The 22,318-nt window shown below is 37.6% G+C and overlaps 1 protein-coding gene across 1 annotated transcript in view; it reads right to left on the reverse strand.

Moving 5' to 3' along the window:
- Window positions 1-22,318, reverse strand: part of LOC140241201 (uncharacterized) — a 141,403-nt gene that overhangs the window by 114,138 nt on the left and 4,947 nt on the right.

The raw sequence follows: 22,318 nt of genomic DNA on the forward strand, positions 1-22,318 counted from the left end.
CATGAACAACAGGGTTCAAATGCATGAAATCAGGGGAAATTTCCATATACATTTGTAGCAACAGATTCAAAGTTTACAAGAAATGTACAAGTGTATACAACACTGCATAAATATGTAGGTTTGTGGGATTCTTTAACCATGGGATCCAATATTTGACAAAAAGTGTATCATGTCCTCTGCCAACAATGTTATTTTGTAATCCTACACTGGTTACCGTTTAATTTTCTTCAATAAAAGTCAAATTCTTCTTTATACCAACACATATTTGAAAGGCAGAACATAACCAAAATGTCATAAAAAAAAGGATAAGGATATGGAGTCACTTTGAAGAAAAGTCAGAATGCTAATAAGAAACAGAACTTCCAGATTTCCAGAACTTCCAGAACTTCCGAAAGGCACCACTGTTTGAAGATTTTGTTTCTCCTGAAAATATTTACAATTTGGAGTGCAATTTCAATGTATGTATTTCTCATGAGCATAGTAGCAATGTTTCTACCTACATTTGGTATGACCAGCCATTGTTAACAAATGAAATATGGCTTTGAGTTTAACCAGGATGTAGTTTGTACAGCAAAATATGGTTGCAAAGTCGAACAAGAACACAAATGGCTACAATTGTGATATATGTACTTTCCTAAACAGCATTCTGACAAACATACACTAATTCATATTACCTTGCAAATGCAGGTTCAATGTAGATGAACAGTATACGAATACATAATGAACTTAGAATACAGATGATATATAGGCAAATGGATGGGGGCAGAGAGTAATATTGCTATCAGTGATAACAAAAACAAGACACCAGCAATGCCGCTTTTCCGCAATCCTCTTGTGGATTGTAGCCAAGCTACCCCTGGGTGTGTGCGCTGCCTTGGCCCGCCAACAAAATTGATTCTGGTGCTATTAATATAGTCCTCAGATGACTCAAAGCCATTTCGAGTTGCTCCAGATGGGGTTTAACATTAATTGCACTGTGTATCAGCTGCAGTAACCATCCCTCCCCCCCCCCCCCCCATTCCTGAGTGAGCTAATGCCAAAGCTGCATGATACTGTCTACAGAAAACAAATTGGCAGATTGTTCCAAGTAAACCTCAGTAAACAAAACAGAAAAATCATACTACCACGATCCAGAAGATCGTGGTACAGCGCATATCAATTTCACAAGAGCACAACTTATATTTATGAAAATAAAAGGAAGCAAGAAGATAACATCACATACTGCAAGATAACCCGACTACAGAACACATTCAGTTTTGTTTGGGTTTTTTGTTTTTTTGAAAGCCTGTGTGACAGGAAATATCTAAGCAACAACTGAAGTTCCTAAGAGGAATCTTTTTTTTTTTTTTTGGTCGTTATGGGCTCCTGGAGATCAGGCAGTCATAGACATTCCAAAACAAAGTATACCCTTTGGTGATTTTGTCTATATTGTGTACCCAGGATAAAAGCTACTGATCTCTTTTTGCCCTGTTGACTAAGGCAATGCCAAAATGAATTTGCTTTCTCATCAGGGCATACATTGTACAACATACATACTTGTAGAAAGAGATTGCATGCAAATTAGACAGCAGCTTTCCACAAACTTAACCTTATCGTTTTCACCTTATACCATACCCTATTAAAGAACAACAAATCAGGTTTGCTTTGCAGTCATTTTCTGCCATTTGCACAGCAAAGAATCTCTTTCTGAAAGAAATCAAGCTGTGCTGGGCAATGTTATCAAACTTGCATAGATCTGCACTGTTTGATATAAAATGTAAGGAAAATTCTTTATGTCCAGTTTGGTAAAGGGAAAAAGATGAGAGATACTGATTTACTTTCATTCAATAGTTCTATCTATGCCCATTGCCATTATATCCTAGATCAATACAAAGCTGCTCAAGTATATGTGAGAGAACTACATGTACATGAAAGCTTTTGCTTCAATCATAATGATTGATTTTTTTTTTCCAAACATATAGGAATACAAATCTGTATTTAAGCTATGGGAGTGAATGCCATATTATATTGCTTTTCAACTAGATTAATGATGGGCACATCCATACACATCAATGTTAAACATCTGTAACTTTACTTTTCAAATGGAGCAAACTTCATTCTCGTTGAGTAAAAAAAAAAAAAAAAAAATGCCAACTCTGTGGATTTTCAAACTTATGAGTTTTATCTTCATTCACTAACAGCACAGTCTACTCCAACTCCTTTCCTGACACACAAGATGTGCTGCCTTTTCACGGTGGACATAAATTCAAACACAGGAGGATGCCACAAACAAAGGGATGGCGATGCACTTTTTGGGAGGCGGCTCACGTTTCTGACATCTAATAAATATTTACTCTCATCTTTGTCCTGCGTCTACCCAGCAAATGCTCACTGGTGCATGGCTATCGCTCATACTCGGCTAGGATGTCGGCCATTTCACTTTTTCATCATTTCCCACTTTTGCATGCGGGGAGAGGAAAAAAAAATATATGGTTCCAATGAAAAAGCTGCACATAAATAAATGTTTGAGCAGATGTTCACAAGGATTTATTGGTTTTGCTTTCAATACAATGCATCACAACAGGGTAGTGGCAAGGAGGTATGAGAGTAGTGGGAGGGATGACGTACCTCTGTGCAGGCATTGTACCATGTATAAAGCAGGCACTAGATCTGAGATACATGAGCATGAAATTACCCTTCTATGCCTCACACTATTGAAGGCAGCAGACTCTTTTCTTGCAGGTAGTCAAAGATACATGTGAGAGTTTGCAGCTATCCATCAAACTAAAATGAAAAAATGACTAATTCATAAAGTACTTGGTGTCCCTGACTGCACCTACAATGATTTGATAAATATTTCCACTGGAAAAGTTATATCACCATGTCAGATGCAACAGCACAGTGTATCAATACTGTAAATTTACATCTGCAGTCACCACCACTCACTATGGACAACCGGAGAGTATGACATCTGTCCCAACTAAAAGAGGTAAGAAATTGAGATTTCCAAATAGGCCTACTGGACAAAGTTGAAAATATGGACCTTCATACCACAATCTGGCACACACTTGAATGTCAATACATGTATGATAAACAAGCTTTTAGACTGTACAACTTGTGTCTGTATACATGAAATCTACTACAAATGAAGTTTTACTTGCATCTGAAAGCAAATTTTGTGTTAATGAATGTGACGCAGAGATTGATACAATCATATTTCATCAAGGGAGAGGCTAGGCTGGTTTCAGCTTGCTACATTGACCCTGCAGTGATGAACTGTCCAGTAAGAAATCTGAAGCCACTTTTGAAGACTAGCTCCATCATATACTACATGAGTACGTCACATATGAAAAAAAGTCGAAGTTTTTTGTGTATCCGTATTTCGCAACATTGATATCGCAAGTGGTTAAATTCATGATTGTGGAGTGCAGCAATGGACAGAGAAATGTACACATGCTCATCACATTCATTTCGGGATCAGAAGTAAAATATTTGTGTGTTTTAAAATTTAGGAGCAGCAGCCCTATATACAGTACATGTACTGCGATTTAATGATGGGCTAAAGGTTGTTCAATACATATGGAAACACTTTGATAGCAAAGAAAAAAAAAAAAGCACATAAATCATTCAAGCCCAGAAATCAAGTTTCACTGTTTACAAGATACAATATGAAAAACCTGTCTGATCTCGGCATCAGAAAGTCACAAAAACTTGTTTCTCCCCCCCCCCCCCCCCCCCCATATTCACAGTGCCTGTAGTATTTTCGACTACGCAAAAAAAAAAAAAAAAAATACTAACTTTGGAAAATTTGCTCTTTACGTATTGACCTTTATACTTCAGTCTGACAAATCCCAATAAAATAATTCAATTCTTGAAGCATATCCTCTAATCCACAAGTACACTGTCCCTTTAAGAGAGGTATCAATCACTATGTACATCTGAGCAGCTAAATGGGGTTTGTTTTAAGGGGATAACAAGTCTAATGCCTCTGTCTTTCTCTGCCAAGTCTCCCTCTTTCTCTCCGTGGACCAAAAACTCCAGCAAGCCACCTCACAGCCATTACTCAACACTCAATTTGGCAGGTCTCGGAAGGGGCACCCCTTCGGAGGAGCTGATGCACACTCTGGATAGTGACATCAAACATCTATCATGTCCATCTCTATCCTCCCGTCTCCTCTGATCAGATGGAGGGTTGCCCACGTTCACATTTCAAGGCCATAAACATACTGATTTTTATGTGAAAGCAAATTCTCTCAGACAGTGCAGGGCTTTACATGCTTCAATTAGAGGGAAAAAAACAACCGCATGGATTGATTAAAACATACATGTACAGAATAATAAAAAAAAAAATAAAACAGTGTACAGTATGTAGGTAAGGTGGGAGGAGCTTTTAAAGTTCAGATGATTTTTACAAGTGGCAAATGGGGTTGAAGTCCCATGAAATACATGTAGTATTATATAATCTAATGACCTAAATCCATTCATCTTTCCATCACCTTAATGTTTTATTTAATTGCTAATAAAACAAATGTAATATTCATAAAGAGGATGTTTTTTCCTCTCCCACTCTTACTCAATGTTGAATAAAGTATTCACATCTTGATGAAGAGGCTAGTGGAATGTACTGCTATGACATCATAAGTGAAGGCATTCTATATTTCACTGCTTTTGGACATCAAATGAGTTATGCTCATATGTGTCAAACAGCTGCATTCCGTAAGATAAGTTGCCGAGTAAAATACACTGTACATGGACATTATTTGTGATTTTATTGTTATGTGAATTAAGCAAACAAATCAAATTTTGCATAAATTGAATATTAATCACTTAACTCACACTTTGACTATTAAAACTACTCTAAAAAGTTTGTATACCAAGGAGACAATGGTGCCAGGAAGATGCCATCTGGAGCACTCACCTGAGTATCGCAAGTTCACCTTTCATGCAGTCACTAATCTAAATTATTCACAGCTCTACTAAAATTTGACCAGGCATTCTCAAGTAGAAGACAAAAATGTACAATAAGGGCCCAAATTTTTCAAGATTCCTTAATTTGGGGGGATTGGGGCCCCCTAGGGCCCTCTGGGTGGGGCATGGTGCCCATTTTGATAAATTGAGATCCTGACCCCCTAGGGATGCTACCTGCCAAGTTAGACAAAAATCCATCATTAGGTTTTCAGGTAGAAGATGAAAATGTACAATTCAGGCCCCCATTTGGACCTTCCCACCCACCCCCCCCCCCCCCCCCCCCCGCCCCCAAGAGGGGCACCCCTGGATCTGCTATGAACAAACTTGAAACTACAGTCATTAATGTACTCACTCATAGTATTATCTTAGCTCTATAACTTCTGATTCTAGAGAAGATTTTTAAAGATTCCTTCATTTTGGGGGGTTTGGTGGAGCATGGTGCCCATTTTAACAAATTGAGATCCTAACCCCCTAGGGATGCTACCTGCCAAGTTTGGTAAAAATTGGTCATGGGGTTCTCAAGAAGAAGATGAAAATGTACAATTTACGCCCCATTAGGACCCCTCACCACCCCCTCCCCTGGGTCCCAAGGGGGGCAGCCCTGATTCTGCCATGAACAAACTTGAAACTACAGTCATCAATGTACTAATTCATTGTATTAACTTAGCTCTATCACTTCTGGTTCTAGAGAAGAAGATTTTTACAGATTCCTTAATTTTGGGGGGTTTGGGCCCCCCTGGGGGCCCCCTGGATGGGGCATGGTGCCCATTTTAACAAATTGAGTTCCTAACCCCCTAGGGATGCTACCTGCCAAGTTTAATGAAAATCGGTCTTGGGGTTTTTAAGAAGAAGATGAAAATGTAAAAAGTTTACGCACGACGGACGACGCACGACGGACGACGCACGACGGACGCCGGACGAAGGGCGATCGCAATAGCTCACCTGAGCCTTTGGCTCAGGTGAGCTAAAAATACAGTGCTACTATTCTTATGCATGAATGTAGTTTAGCCCTATACAGCAAGATAAACATCATTTGTCATTCACCATTTCAACATTTTGCCTCTTACACTGTAGGTGCTGAAATCCAATATCCACAGTACATTGTAGGTTTTTCATACTTGTTAAAATCTGCTTGCTGAACAGCAAACTGTTTGTTATGCCCTATAACTGTACTTTTTGACAAGACTTGATAGAAATGATTTTAGACTAAATGAAGTAATCATATACAGCTTACATGATAAGATCAGTGATTCTGGGGCTCTGTCCAAAATCTCTTGGAGCAGAAACCAGGTCATTTCAAATTAAGATTTTATCAGGACTACACTAAACACTCTTAATCCCTGTCAAAATATGACCTGCCTGCAGTCCTGATGTCTGTTGTAGGCTTGGGTTGGCCCATGATAACATGTATTATCAGTCTTTAGCATAAAAATTAAAAGTCACAGAACTGCTTAATTTCCTTTTCATCATAGCACCTTGACTGCAATGCACATGCTTAATGCATTAGTTGGTTAAAGGGGAATTCTGGGCCAGTTCATTAATAAAGGTTAGTCTGATAAGAAAGAGTGAAATCTTACAAGTGCGACAGTGAAAATTTGATCAAAACTGGATGAAAATTAAGGAAGTTATGAAATTGTCAAGTTTTGCTAATTCCTGTAGAACAGTTCTTGTATAAATCAATATGAATAAGCAGCAAATGAGCTGATATCATCACCTTGCAATTTTCCATTGATCATGTCAAGAAAAAAAAAATGATGAAAATTCATGTTTTCTGTTATGAAAATGTAAAACATATTAAATGTTATTAGTGGCTGAATAACTCCAAAATAATGGTCAGTCAGATATATCAGGAGACTCAAGCATAATTGCATTTGAGTGAAAAACTGGAAATTTCAAAATCTTATGAACAAATCATATGGTCAGTTGTGAGGGGAAGGCATCATCACCTCATTATTTGCATATATTCATATTGACTGTTCAGGAACTGCTTGACAATGCAACAAAACTTTGAAATTTCAAAACTTCTTTATCTTTTAGCCAATTCTGATCAATTTTCCATCACTGTGCTAAGAAAATTTTACTCCTATTCAGACTAACTTTCAACTTCACTGGAATTCCCCTTTACGAAAAATGTAAGGTATTCTATTGCCATGATACCATAAAACACCATAGCTTCTTCTCTAGTTTGTCCCCGCTGACTCTGGATACCTACAATGTGTGTTTTATACTTAATTTTAGTCTAGTTTAGACTGCATTTTGCTCCAAATTGGTGATGTTGTGAAATGTCAAGGATTTTGAACATTAACTTTGTCCTCCATATTTCCGCTGAAAATTATGTTTATGTGTCTGATGTGTTTGATATCTAAAAGTACTATGTGACTACATGTACATTCTATAGAACTAGCAACATTTCACATTTCCGTACTTTACAAAGGTCCTTTGAAAAGATCATTTCCAACAGGCATTGCTGCCGTTCTATACAACTAGCAACATTTCACATTTTCATACTTTACAAAGGTACTTTGAAAAAAATTATTTCAAACAGGCATTGTTGCTAATGTTAAAATGAGACATACAGTGCACGGCTATTGAGATATCTACCTGGTAAACTTTGTAGTCAAGTCTCCTCCTCAGCATTTTGTTTTTTTCCTCAATGTTTAATCTTCATGACACAACACAAAGTGATGCAAAATGAATAACATCACTCACTGACAAGCACTACAACGTGTATAACGAAAATCCTGAAGTACAAATATAAAACATTGACTAGTCATGTTCTTTGGGGAAAATGCACATTCATACCAGTACAGTACTCTTGCTCTGAGAATGTCTCCTTCTAGCACATGAACATTACACATATCTCTTCTGTATAAAACCTGTATAAGAAAATTGGGTAAAGCACCCTTTCATACTTAGTGTAAGTGTGAATGCACTCAAAATGTGCGATCAAGTTGATAGAGCTGCTGTGCTGAGCTGCTTGATTGATGGAATGAATGTTATCAGGATGCAATTCATCACACTCAGAAGGCAAATGTGTTTCTTATTACCTCTCAGCCCTCTACACCTTGTCTCGCTGCTACATTGGAAGTGTGTATACGTACAAGTCAAAGGACTAATTCTCACGGTCTTCAGGGAGTATTAAAGGGGATTGATCATTTAATATCAAAGAAACAGCATTATTTCTGAATTGTTATATAAGCCAAATCAACCCATTAGAAGAATGACACTGTATTTTCCCCATGCAAACAAAAGAAACCTCTATTGTAGCAAAATACTATAACCCTTGCAATTGGGCTGAATCAAGACACACAAAGGGATGAATATCATTGGGATTTGAACCCATGACCTGACTAAAAATCAAACATTATAACAAATCTAAACATGTACTGTGTGTGTATGATGTACATATGTGATACCTTATCAATGAGAACTACCACTAATACACATTGCTTATCATCAATGATAAGACTCATATAAAGATGAAATAAGTCTTTATCAACAAGTGCTACTTGATGATAAGAGGGAAGATTGGACTGTGTAGCGTGTCATCAACCAATTTCGGGCAGGGTGTGCATTCCCATAACAATTTGATTTTTCATCATGAAGGGAAGTGGACAGTGAACTGGAGTTAAAACATTAAAGGTATTCATTGGCCAGGAATCATTCAATGCTCGCATGGGTCGGTATTTGGCATGAGCTCCTAAACTACAATCCTCAGCATGGTTATCCCTTATGAGAGTGCTATTACTGTACTACACATTCTAACTTTGGTTTCATTTCCTTTGGGTCTCCACTATCATTCCAGTTTAATTGTTAACTTGAAACTGAGATCATGATTGAAGTAATTAAGATGCAATAAGATGCAATATCTACCAACTATCCTGAGGAGAGACATAGGAGACAGCTAGTCATGATACAGATATACACTTGTACACATAATATTATTTTCCCCTACAGGTGTATGTTGCAATATATGCAAGGCAGCCTCTCTATTCTCTACACATGACCATGGAATGCCATAATGCAAAACCTTCTTCATTAACCCATCAAGTTTCTGAGGAATTTTGCTGCAGAAATTACAGTGTATCTTGTTTTCATTAAAGGCATAATTTACCTTTTGCAGATGAAACAAAAACCCAGCATTAGTGCTTTAAGATAGTTCTAAAATGTGAGTTGGGGATAGAAACAACCACTGTAAAAATTTGAATCAGTAAAATCGACGTTTAGTATTGTTAAATATACAAAATGTGAACAATTGTTATAATAAAAATGTTTCCAGACTAAACCGTATACAGTTACGGTTTATTGAGAAAAATACTTAAATCTCCTAATATTTTAGGCTTTATTGTGAAAATTTTATATGGTAGGATGTTTTGTGGTACAACAGACCTACTCATATGCAGGGCTGCACACTAACCCATTTTTTCTGCCGGTCCAACCTGTCTCTGTCGGACCGGTAAATGCCCCGTTTTACCATTTTTTACCGGTCCGAACAGAAAATTTACCGGTCAACAACGACAACCTAAAAAAACATTAAATGACTTGCAAACTTATTTTCTTGTTTTTTATGGACGTGCCCCCTTACCCATGTACATTTTACAGATTAATATTCTTTTTTTTAACTTGCATTATTTATTGCACAAGAAATAGAAAAAAAAAGATAGGAAAAGATAGAATATTTGTTTGTGAATTACAGTGTAAAATGATAATGAACAAAATCAGATTGTATCAAATGCGTTTGTGACTTTTTCTAAACATCGGCGCACGAACTTGCTGCGTAACCTGCTCTTGGTGGTCAGTTGGATTGCGACGATTTAATGAATTATTTTAGCTGTGATATTTTCTGATGCACGCGCTACAAGGGGTTCTTTATTTTTCTCCCGATAATCTATTCGCATTGTGCATACGTTCTTGAAAGGTACACGACATGCAGGGCCGAATTCGCAATCCTTTTTGCGCCCATTTCCACCTCAAATATTAGCGGGATTGTGACGATTTCATAAATTACTTCGGCTGTAATATTTTCAGATGCAAGCGCCAAAAGAGGTTGAAAATGTGTCCTTTATTTTTCCCGATAAACTCTTCGAATTTCGTAAGTGCGTTCTTAAAAAAAGATGCACCACATGGCCGAATTCATGATACTTTTTGCGCCTATTTCTACCTCAAATATCAGCGGGATTGTGACGATTTCATTACTTCGGCTGTAATCTTTTATGATGCAAGCGCCAAAAGAGGTTGAAAATGTGTCCTTTATTTTTCCCGATAAACTCTTCGAATTTCGTAAGTACGTTCTTAAAAAGATGCACCACATGGCCGAATTCATGATCGTTTTTGCGCCTATTTCTACCTCAAATATCAGCGGAATTGTGGCGATTTCATGAATTACTTCGGATGTAACTTTTTGTGATGCACGCACCGGCGAGAATGGTTGAAAATGCGTTCTTTATTTTTCTCCCCATAATCTCTTCGCATTCCGTACATGCGTTCTTGAAAGGTATACGACACGGCCGAATTCACGATCCTTTTTGCGCCTATTTCTACCTAAAATATCAGCGGGATTGCGATGATTTTATGAATAACTTCGGCTGTAATCTTTTATGATAACGCACCAAAATGGGTTGAAAATGTGACCTTTATTTTTCCCGGATAAACTCTTCGCATTTCGTAAATGCGTGCTTAAAAGATATACGACACGGCCAAAAATCATGATTCTTTTTGCGCCTATTGTTTCCTCAAACTTCAACGGGATTGCGATGATTTCATGAATTATTATTCGGCTGTAATCTTTATGATGCACGGGCCAAAAGGGGTTGAAAATGTGTCCTGTATTTTTCTCCCAATAATCTCTTCGCATTTCGTACATGTGTATATACGACACGGCTGAATTCACGATCCTTTTATCGCCTATTTCTACATTAAATATCAGCCGAATTGTGGCAATTTCATGAATTACTTCAGATGTAATCTTTTGTGATGCACGCACCAGCTAGAATGGTTGAAAATGCGTTCTTTATTTTTCTCCCCATAATCTCTTCGCATTCCGTACATGCGTTCTTGAAAGGTATACGACACGGCCGAATTCACGATCCTTTTTGCGTCTATTTCTACCTCAAATATCAGCGGGATTGCGATGATTTCATGTATGACTTCGGATGCAATCTTTTATGATACACGCGCCAAAAGAGGTTTAAAATGTGTCCTTTATTTTTCCCCGATAAACTCTTCACATTTCTTAAATGCGGTCTTAAAAGATACACGACACGGCCAAAAATCATGATTCTTTTGCGCCTATCGTTTCCTCAAACTTCAACGGGATTGCGATGATTTCATGAATTATTATTCGGCTCTAATCTTTATGATGCACGGGCCAAAAGGGTTTGAAAATATGTCCTGTATTTTTCACCCAATAATCACTTTGCATTGCGTACATGCCTATACGTAGGGACAGTGATTTTCCGCGATCGCGGAAAACGGACGGAAAACGCGGAAACGGCCATTTGAAACGGAAAAAGTAATCCACACGGAAAATCACGGAAAATCACTTTTCAACAAAATAAAACACATAAAAGTAAAAATGAATCCAACAGAAGCTGTAAATTAATCATTATTACATGTCCACGATATTCACAGACTGCGGAGACTTGAGTTTCAATAACTGTCGAACACTTACTCAATCCAACACCAACTGAAAGTCCATTTATATTCCAAAATACAATGTGTGTCTCGCCGAATAATGTGTGATGATAAAGCTAGTATTTTGGCAGTGAAAGTAGCGGCAACAGAAGAAACTGCTGTTTTCTGCTCGCGGTAAGCTGCCAGCAGGTGAGTCGAGTGGTGACTTGCTATGCCTGCCTGCTCCACATGTGTCGTGTGTATAGAGCACAATGCATGATGTGAACACCAACTTCACGCAGAAAAACAAGAAAAATCCCACGATGCCAAGGTGCCAGACTGGGGAATGGGGAGGGGTGGAGAGAGAGAGACCATTCAACAGAAGAAACCGCGCGTATTGGCGCATTCTTGGAGGTCATGAACTGTCTGGGGTGTTGGAGATGAACAGGGAAAGAATGTTTACCGGTAATTAAAGATAGCTCAAGTCGAAGCCCCAGGGCGAAGACCCAGGATTACAAATGTAATGATTTTATATTTCTTTCGTTTAAGCTCACTCACCTGCGATATTTGATGAGCTTAATTTAGGTGTTTGAATGTCACATTCTTTATGAGATTGTAACTATGTGTAATACAATACTATAATACCTATTGATTTATCAATCTGTAAAACACAATTGTGACTACCAGTGACAATAAAAAAAGACTTGTATTTGTTTTCTGCCGAGATTTTTTTTTGTCTTCATCCTAACACTTTCAAGTTCATATGAAATTTCTGATGTCTTTACTGCAGCATCAACAGTCTAAAATAAATTACTGAAATATTGTCTAATTGCATTTGAAATATGAGATGTGGATGATCGTCCACATTGATTTGTACCCTCTAAGTTTGACATTTCATATGAATATAGTAGGCAATGTTTCAGTAAATTCTTAAGCTTTGTGAATCATGAAATTTTTGGCAACCATCCATTTGAACTTCAGGCATGAAAAGTTCCTAAGAATCAGCAAAAACAACTCAACAGATCAGAGATAAAGTTCCTTCGAATTGAGAAGTAGCACGCAGATTTGCTGGGCGTGAGACCACAAGGATCAGCTTTGTTTTGAGATTGTCACAATCGTGTTGTCACTGAGTATCGGGAAGTTCTCACAAACTCAAGGATCACCTCTCCCTGCCAACTCCAACATGTTGCTCCCCAACAACGTGCATGGTTGAATGCATGGCGTCTCGATGTCACCGTCTATAGGTACCCGAGGCTGCTTTGTATTTGTCTTGGAATATTGATTCATTTCTTGCCATGACATGAGTGTAGTAATCTTTTTGCATGGCTATGTAAAAATTTGTGACACTCAACTCGTCTTTTTGATGTTTTTCTTTCAGTCCGAAAGGAAGACAAAATAGTATCATGACGTTTTCAATTGTTCAAAAGGTCTGCTATTGATAACTCACAGACTAATCACCAAGGGGCTGTTCCCAGGCCCTCCCTCCTCCAGTCCAGCAATCTACACGCGCGCGCAAATTCCTCTGCCATGTGGTTTGCCAGCCAGCTGTCGGAATGTGCTTTGAAGTTACATGGCAGCCTGGCCTGGCTGGCATGAATGGTGTCGAGTTTCAATCAATATCTACTGTTGTTTTATTCTTGTATTTGAACATGTCGTTTCACCTGACAGAAACACGGAAATCGGGAAGGTGTAGGGGAGGCCAGAATGAGGAAAGATCAGAGTGAAATGAGTGCTAGTTTCTTGTCTGGATTATTGACTGAAGAAAGATAAATTGATTGTTCCTTTAGTGCTGAAATTTTTTATTTGTTTAGACCTTCTGAAGGAATAAAAAGACTTGACTAGACAGTAATAAGTCACTTGACTAGCAAGTCAAGAAAGAGGACATAATGATAGTTGTTGATACTGCAGGCCAGGCTTTGATAGTGATACACAAATATGTAATGTCCCACTGCATGATTAACTGGATTACAATGTATTGACTGAAGAAAGATTTAGATAGATTGATTGTTCTTTTAGTGCTGAAGTTTTTATCAACACTGCTTATTAAACTGATTATCATGTATTCTGTTTGCAGCTTCTAAAGGAATAAAAACACTTGACTAGTAAGTCACTAGTTAAGACTCAGAGACTTATTTCACTTTGTATTTTTTTTTAAATTGTAGACAGCAGTGTAAACAGTCGTGTAAACAGCAGTGTAAACAGCCCTCTTTATCATCGCCATAATTAACCCCGCAGATTTACACATTACGCAATACTCTTCGAACATTATCACTGTGGCAGCCTAAACCGCCATTTGGCAACCTAAACCACCCTTTGGCAACCTAAAAAACTCTATAGGTTGCCCGGCTGGCAACCAAGGAAAAAAGTTAAGCGAGATCCCTGTGCATGTTTTGACAGTCGAAATAAATAGATTGTAATCCTGATGTTTCATTTCATTTGTCTTCATGGGTGTGTGGTACAGAGGTTGGAAAACATCAGGTATACACTATGCATAACATGTATGAATGTATACGCGATTACACAGGTACACAAACTTCAAATAGCAATCATTTAATTTTTGTTCATTTTTGCATGCAAATACATGTAAACGGAATTTGCATTTTTTGTGTGTACAATTTATATGGGAAAACGGAATTTCCGTTTTTTCACCATGTTGAAACGGAATTCATGATTTTCTGAAACGGAAAAGGCAATTTTTTGAAACGGAAAATCACTGCCCCTACTATACGTCACGGCCGAATTCACGATCCTTTTAGCGCCTATTTCTACATCAAATATCAGCGGGATTGCGATATGTCATTGATTATTTCGGCTGAAATCTTTAGTGATACATTCACCACAAGGGTTGAAAATGCGTTCTTTATTTTTCTCCAGATAATTTCTTCGCATTTGTGCATGCGTTTTCAAAATTATACATTGCATGCAGGGCCGAATTCGATATTCTTTTTGCGCCTATTATTGTTTACTCAAATTCCAGCGGGATTGCGAAATTTTCATGAATTACTTTTCGGCTGTAATCTATCCCATGCAAGCGCCAAAAGGGGTGAAAATGTGTCCTTTATTTTTCTCCCGCTAATCTTTTCCCATTTCGTACATGCGTTCTTAAAAGGTATAGGACACGGCCGAATTCACGATCCTTTTTGCGCCTATTTCTACCTAAAATATCAGCGGGATTGTGGCGATTTCATGAATTACTTCAGATGTAATTTTTTATGATGCACGCACCAGAAGGGTAAAATGTGTTTTTTATTTTTCTCCCGATAATTTCGTCGCATTTGTGCATGCGTTTTTGATAACCAACACGGCATGCAGGACTGAATTCAAGATCCTTTTTGCGCCTATTATTTCCTCAAATTTCAACGGGATTGCGTTGATTTCATGAATTGTTATTCGTCTGTAATCTTTTATGATGCACTCACCAAAATGTGTCCTTTATTTTTTTTTTTTTTTTCTCTCCTCTGTAATCTCTTCGCATTTCGTACATAAGCTTTTGAAAGATACGACGCGGCCGGTCGAATTCATGGTCCTTTTTGGGACGATTTCTACCTCAAATATGTAAGCGGGACTGCCATGATTTCATGATTTTTTTTCCTCCCTAGTATTATCTCTTCACATTTTGTGCATGCGTTCTTAAAAAGTACACGGAAGAGCCGATTTCGTGATCCTTTTTGCGCCTATCTTCATTTATGAGACCATTCTGAGCGAATGAAAATATTCATTTGTGAAATGACTGTGTAAAATGAAAATGAACGCAATCAGATCCATTTACTGTATCGCTGAATATCGAATGTGTTTTTACTTTTTCTAAAAATCGACACAAGTAAATTAGTTCTACTGCCACGCTGCTGCGAAGCCGGGATCGGATCGATCTTGCGTTAAAAAATCATGAGTAAAATGACCCAAAAATGCGTGCGCTTCTATCCATGCTTCTTGTCTGGCATGACCGCCGATCGCAAGCAAACGAAAAGCAGTTACACTGTACATGCTCTGCATGTATTGCATTGCATGGCAGTGCGTGAGCAGCGCCAAATGCGTAAGCGAGGGCGAATAACTGGTCGACTGCTAGTGCTCAAAACTAATGTATGTTTACTGTACAAAGTGCACCGGTAGACATAAACGAAAACTTGCGTAAAACTTGTTGAACAGTGCGATATCTTGCATTCTGTTTCTCCCCGATCGGGGCTGCTCTTTTTCTTTCTACTGACCCCACCAATGCTTTTTTTTTTTTTTACTGGTCATGTCGGACCGGTAACTTGTGGATTTCCTGAAAAGTTACCGGTCCGACAGTGACTTTTACCGGTCTTTGACCGTCGGACCGGCGCCAGTGTGCAGCCCTGTCATATGCATCAAATGTGATATCTTGCACATTTTTAAAATCACTGCTCCCAAAGGTAAACTGGACCTTTAATTGGCAGCTGTGAGTTTCACTGCATACCCATATATACTGAAGAGAGACTACATCACATAAAAGCTGTTGAACTGAATACATATTGTCGCTGAGGTGACAAGACCTTGTATCTCAAATTTTGGTGAAAATGACTTTTTTGGATTAATGGTCAGATAATCAGTTCAGTGATGTCCTGTCCAAATCCTAGCTGTCTTACCCCAAAGATGAAGCCACCATGGCATGTCGAAGGAAAGGCTATCCAATTTGATATCGAAAAAAAAAAAAAAAATGCAATGACTTTTTTTTTTTTTTTGCTTGTCATGACCCAAACTTACCCCCCACCCCCTGCCTTAACCCGTTGAGGACGGTTTGATTTTGCTACAACACGCATTTCCCATAGACACCTGCCCGAGTATACTCGGGACTCGTCCTCAACGGGTTAACAAAGAGCTAGATCTGCCCCTGAATCATATCACTTTGCTGTGCCAGATGCCGCCATCTGGCAGGGCTGAAGTTCACATATAAACTTTTATTCAATGAAAGTTTAATTCAATGTTTGGTAAATGAATCTATCACTATAGAAAGTAGAAAAGACTATCTCTTACTGGGAGGAATTTTTGAGGATGTCAAAATGTTTCTAATTGATTTCTACCATGTTCAGTTATGACTGCAGTGACACGATAGATTCAAAGTTAGACTCGTACTTTGTCCTATTTTTTTTTCCAAATTGCCAAATATGTCTGTTCTTGCAACTAAAAGAAACAGTGACATCCTTTAAAAGTTCCTTGTAGCAGGGAATAATGTTTACACTGTGACATTTATCCTCATTTATCATATGAAATTTATTCATCCCTTGCAAGCACTTTGAATAAATGCAAAGACATTTCAATCCCCAATTCATTATACCAGGTTTTTTATTTAATGATCGCAATAGGACAAACATGTGGTGCACTTTACTTTCTTTGTTGTCCGATCTGTCTACTAAGTCATTTCGATATGTATTCATCACAACTCAGTTTAAAAATAGCTTTAGCAGAAGACAGGGATAGTCTTTGATTCCAGAAAAACACACAAGTATGTACACCACTACCAATGTACAGTGTATCGCTCGAGAACAGTACCATCCATTATGGAGAAAGGGAATCTTTCACTCATTTCAAGGGAGTTGCAGCTTGTAATGCTGTAGTCGTCTGCTAATTTCACCCTATACTGTAAACATCTTGCCACAGATCCTAATTGACCATTGCAGACAGCGGAGAAACCACTGGGCATTCGGATAAAATTACCAGAGCAACGACAGAATCGTGACGACACTGAATTTGGCGACCCTTCTGCTTTATAATAATGGTCAGTCTTTGCCGAGACAGGAAATTTCCCAAGCACTGCCTACTACTGCTCCACGCAGTCTCCCATACCCATTGGGGAGATATCCATGGCCTATCATATTCTACAAAACTGGAGAAGCCAAGAAATATGAGGGCCAAGAAGGATGAAAAATGACAAAAAGGGGCATGATGAAGATAAAGAAGACAACAATATTCCCTGGTGCCGGGGATGATTTAAAATTAATGAAAATGACTTTTGCAATGAGCAGAGGCCATACAACTGGCGGCAGGGATTGCTCCTGGTTAAACATTGGCCTGTTGACATGGGGGGGGGGGGGGTTGTGAATGGAGATAGATGGACAGATGAATAGGCAGATATAGATGAAAACAGAATATGACAGGATTCTGACTCCATCTACTTCCATTAAGTTTCATTCAACTGTACATGGAGACTTATAGTAATATAACATGTAAGTTGGAAAAGACAGAAAACCAAAACACAGAGTTAAAAAAAGAAAGAAAATACACATTTCTATTTATATAGATATGATTGTATTTTTTTGTCCTATTACAAAACATGATCTGGGAATACAGTGTATGTCAATGGGTGCCTGTGTGTGCCTGTGTGTGCCTGTGTGTGCTATTTAATGAGTATGGTCACTTGTGGGCTGAGCATGTTGGAAACTCATTGCATATAAATCAAGATATCATATCAATCTATATTGCTTGATTTCATCCTGTTGCCTTGGACGAAATTAATGTATCTGTGTACACGTCATCAATACTCTTGTTCAAATGCAATTATGAATGGTAAAAGAGTATTGCAGAGCATAGCACTGCCCACAAAGACTGAAGAAAGGTCCATGATAACAAAGTAAAAAAGGAGAAGAGTTCTTTTTCATAAATCGATCAAAAAAAAAACAAAACAAAACCCAAGAGTACAGTAAGATTTCACATTATTCAACATTTTCGGAATTGTCAAATCTAGACAAGAAAAGAAAAATCTTATCCCACCTTACAGTAATCAGTCAAATTATGTTCTTCACTTTGTGGCATTGACCAGCAACATGTTCACTAAGACTACAATGCACATAAAAGCCTCGAAAAGGAAAAATCAGAAAACTTTACTCATACAAAAAAAAGAAACAGGACAAATGAGTCTGAATACTCTTGAACTTACACTCCCTCTCAAATACTTGACATTTCTAGCATCATATTTCCTGAAAGGCACATTCCAAGATATAGAGTTTCCTAATTACTATGAAACCAATCCCATTTCATATCAACACATCCTCGCGTACATACCTCTGTGTGCATTCTACAGAAACCCACGCTAAAGTTTCTCATCAGATGGTCTTAAAGTCCTCTCCGTGTAAATAGCCCTGGGAGTATTGGAGGGTGACGTGAAAAGAATTTTCCTCTGCGTCAACAGAGAGCCACGAAATGTTTAAGCATTAAGTCAGGCTTCTATTTTGTTAGTAGCAAGCTTACATCTCCCCCTCTCTCTGGCAAGAAATACATGTATATCACCTTTCAAATACAAGAGCATAGCAGGAGAATTATTATTATATGAAATCAGTATTAGTTGAAGGCCAGTGAGTAAGAGCCTGGACATGAATCATGACAGTATCACTATGTACAAATACATCACACACTTTCATTCTTCCAGTGGTATTTATTCTAATAATATAATATAAGCAAGATTTATATTAGAGAGACATGATTTGCAAAATTAAAATGCACTCAAAAATTCTTGTTATACTAATGCTATATGCATTGAATGCCTTTGGCAATTCACAAATATTTCATGCCGTGGAAAAAGACCGTTGATTTTATAGTACAATACATTTCTCATTCAGTCGCTGTAATTCTCTATCACAGATTTAACTACACCTGAAATTGTCTTACAACATCAGATTTGCAAAATATAACACTGGCAAAATGCATGCATTTTTATATTAAAGTAGGATTCTTGCACCTTACTACTACCGTAGGTCATTAGATTGGTACAGAGAATAGACACCATTCTACCCATAACTTCTCCTCCAGCACTCATGCAGTCGGACAGCAGTAAAGATGATTAGTTAATTTTCTTCTCATTATTGCCAGCACAACACCGCATTTGCAGGATATGAGATCAGGAAACATAAATTAGAGGTACATACACAGGCAATTATGGTTGATAATTCATGACTACTGGTGATATACATCATCCCTGAGCCTTCCTGGACAGGTATGGTTTGTCTGCCCACCTCCACTTTTCTTCTTTTCTTTAAATAATACTTTCCCTCTTTCTCCTCGCTCTCTTTCTCTCTCCCCATCTCTTTTTTCTTTTCTTTCACTGTCTCTTTCCCTCGGTCTAACAACAAGTAAATTGTCTTTAATATTACACTAGACAACTCTTTTTCATCTTCCATGTACCCTGGATGTTTTACAGCAAGCAAAAGGGAAATTTCAATTTCTTTCGTAAAATAATGTGTACTACATAAAAGATGCCTTTGCTAATTGTTTTTTGCATGAAATTTCATAGACAGAACATGTTTCTTAAAGATAATATGATAAAATGTACTCTGACAAACAGATTACTACAAAATCAATTCCCTAAATATGCTTGTCAGATTCAGGTGTCATATTAGGTTACTCTGAAGTGGCTTCGATGATGCATAAATTATACTTATTTCATTTGGCATGTCTTGAGCCCGCTTTAAAGTCTCTCCACTTGATTCTTCCTCTCAGCTTCTGATGCAGCCAATTCTCAGACATGCCATCCATCATCAAATAATTTTTCCAGTAGATATGAAGTGACAGACAAGCTAGGACTGTGTCGGAGAAGGGGAAATGAGCCAACATCGCTGATGACATGATTGATGAACTTGCCGTTCGGCATTCAATTTCAGAGTCTCATACACCTGCCGTCTTGACATTTGCATATTCCCATTGATTGATTCTTTGCTTGCGGCACAGTAGCTTGCAGAAGAATTCACTGGCATTTCTGACACTGCTTTTATAGGGAGACCCATCAATCTTTGCCTGCCATCAACTACTTGTACAAGTTATAGTAAATCCTTTTATTGATTAGAATTCTTTATTGACATGTAAATGGTACCCCATCAAGTGGTATCTTCAAGAATTAATAGTGATGTAAAATGTATAAGTCAACACCAGGTCTGTGTTTGATGTTATTCCATGGTATGTGTCATGTTTGCCACAATGAAAAATGCACAAATGTATGTGATCTCTATATGTAAATCCTTTCTTTCTTTTTTTAAATGACAAGAGATGACATGAATACACTGAACCAAGAAAATGTAGAGATGGGTATAGTGTTCAATCCATTCAGCAAGAACTGCTGGCAAAGTATTTCATGAATTTTGCACCCATAGAGCTCTACGTGTATGTTTCCTTTGTTTTGTACTGGCAAGTTACTACTTCACATGGAGAATTGCCTTCTGTGAAATATAATTTCCAGATAATGGTGCGATATAAATGTTTGTTTTTAGCACTTTGCATTCCAGAAAGTCATCATACACAAATGTTAAAGGCTTTGTTCCTTAAAATTGAGGGGAAATTATGCAAATGTTCTTGTTAATGCAGAGCTCACAATAACTGGAGTATACAGTGTGTATATATATATGTGGGCTATTGCATACACACACACACACACATTCACAAACAAGAATGCTTGTAAATGATATACTTTCAGGTGACAAAATGAAACTATGTTAGACAAGCTGCTGGCATGCTAACATGTAAGTGATGAAACTTATAATTCACTTGTTTATGATAACCTTTTTAAACTCCTTATCTTAATGATACATGTACTTTTACCGCTTGATACATTTGATTTAAACTCACTTTAAAGGCCCTGGAACTTTATGCCCACCTCAGTGCAAGGAAGCACAGTATACTATACAAGTATATATACACATATGTCTGCAATCCACCTGTTTCTTCAGCTTTTAGAGTAGAATCCCTTTATGACTCTGTCTGTCTCAAACAAGAGTTGACCTGATGCTGGGGTGCACAAGTGCCCAACAGGCATTAATCATCCAAAGTTATGAGTTGGCCAGTTTCTCATCATGTATACAGAACCTTTGCAAAAAATGCAATTACAAAGGTTAGGTTTCAATGCATTACAAAAGGATCATCATGTCCATACACCTTCCTTTTACATTTAGTGTCATCCTATTAAAAAACAAAAACAAAATTCATTTCAAGTATCGACATGTTTATCAAAATGTGCACATTATCAAAAATGTGCCAATAGTGAACTAAAGCAACTCTTTTTTAAAAATCAGTGTGGAAGATTTCACACAGTATAATAGTAGTGATTTATGGACTTAACACTCAAAATGCACAATATTGATGACAAAAAATAAATTTGATAGAATTATTGCAGGCTTTATTTTTTTTTTGTAAAAACATAGAGCTTAGGGGTACAGTTGGGAAAACTCCTTGGAATATCCTGTAAAAAAAAAAAAAAAAAAAGCTCACAGAAAAACAAGTGATCCCTTAAAAAGATAGATGTCACAGATACATACAAAGTAGCTATAGATTTGACATCTAAATCCTTGTATCATGATGGCCCTTCAAAATTCCCCTGGATGCAAGGGATGCTTTAAAAGGGATTCATTTGGGTTTGATGTCTTTAATAACAGGTCATTTCAATATTGGATATATAGCAAAAAAAAAATCACTATCTATATCTAAAAAAAAAAAAAAATCTGGTGCTTCAAATTCATACTGCAAGTCAAGTGGCATACAGCTGTGACACAAGAACGATCTTTTCATGACAATGTATATTTATCATATGGTACTACAATCATTAGGTGATCCGAGAATCCTCTCGGATCACCTATTGTATCTGTACGGATTCTTTCTTTCTTTCTTTCTTTCTTTCTTTATTTCTGGACAAAAGTTGTGCAGAGGTTAGCTCAGAAAGTGCATTGCCCATCAATGTCAAACTTATACCATATATGTATCATGTCCCAAAGACGACAGATGTAATAAAATTATAGTGATCAGTCCACCGTGACGTCACTATGAC

This window comes from Diadema setosum, chromosome 2 (assembly GCF_964275005.1).
Source record: "Diadema setosum chromosome 2, eeDiaSeto1, whole genome shotgun sequence".
Classification (NCBI taxonomy): Eukaryota; Metazoa; Echinodermata; class Echinoidea; order Diadematoida; family Diadematidae; genus Diadema; species Diadema setosum.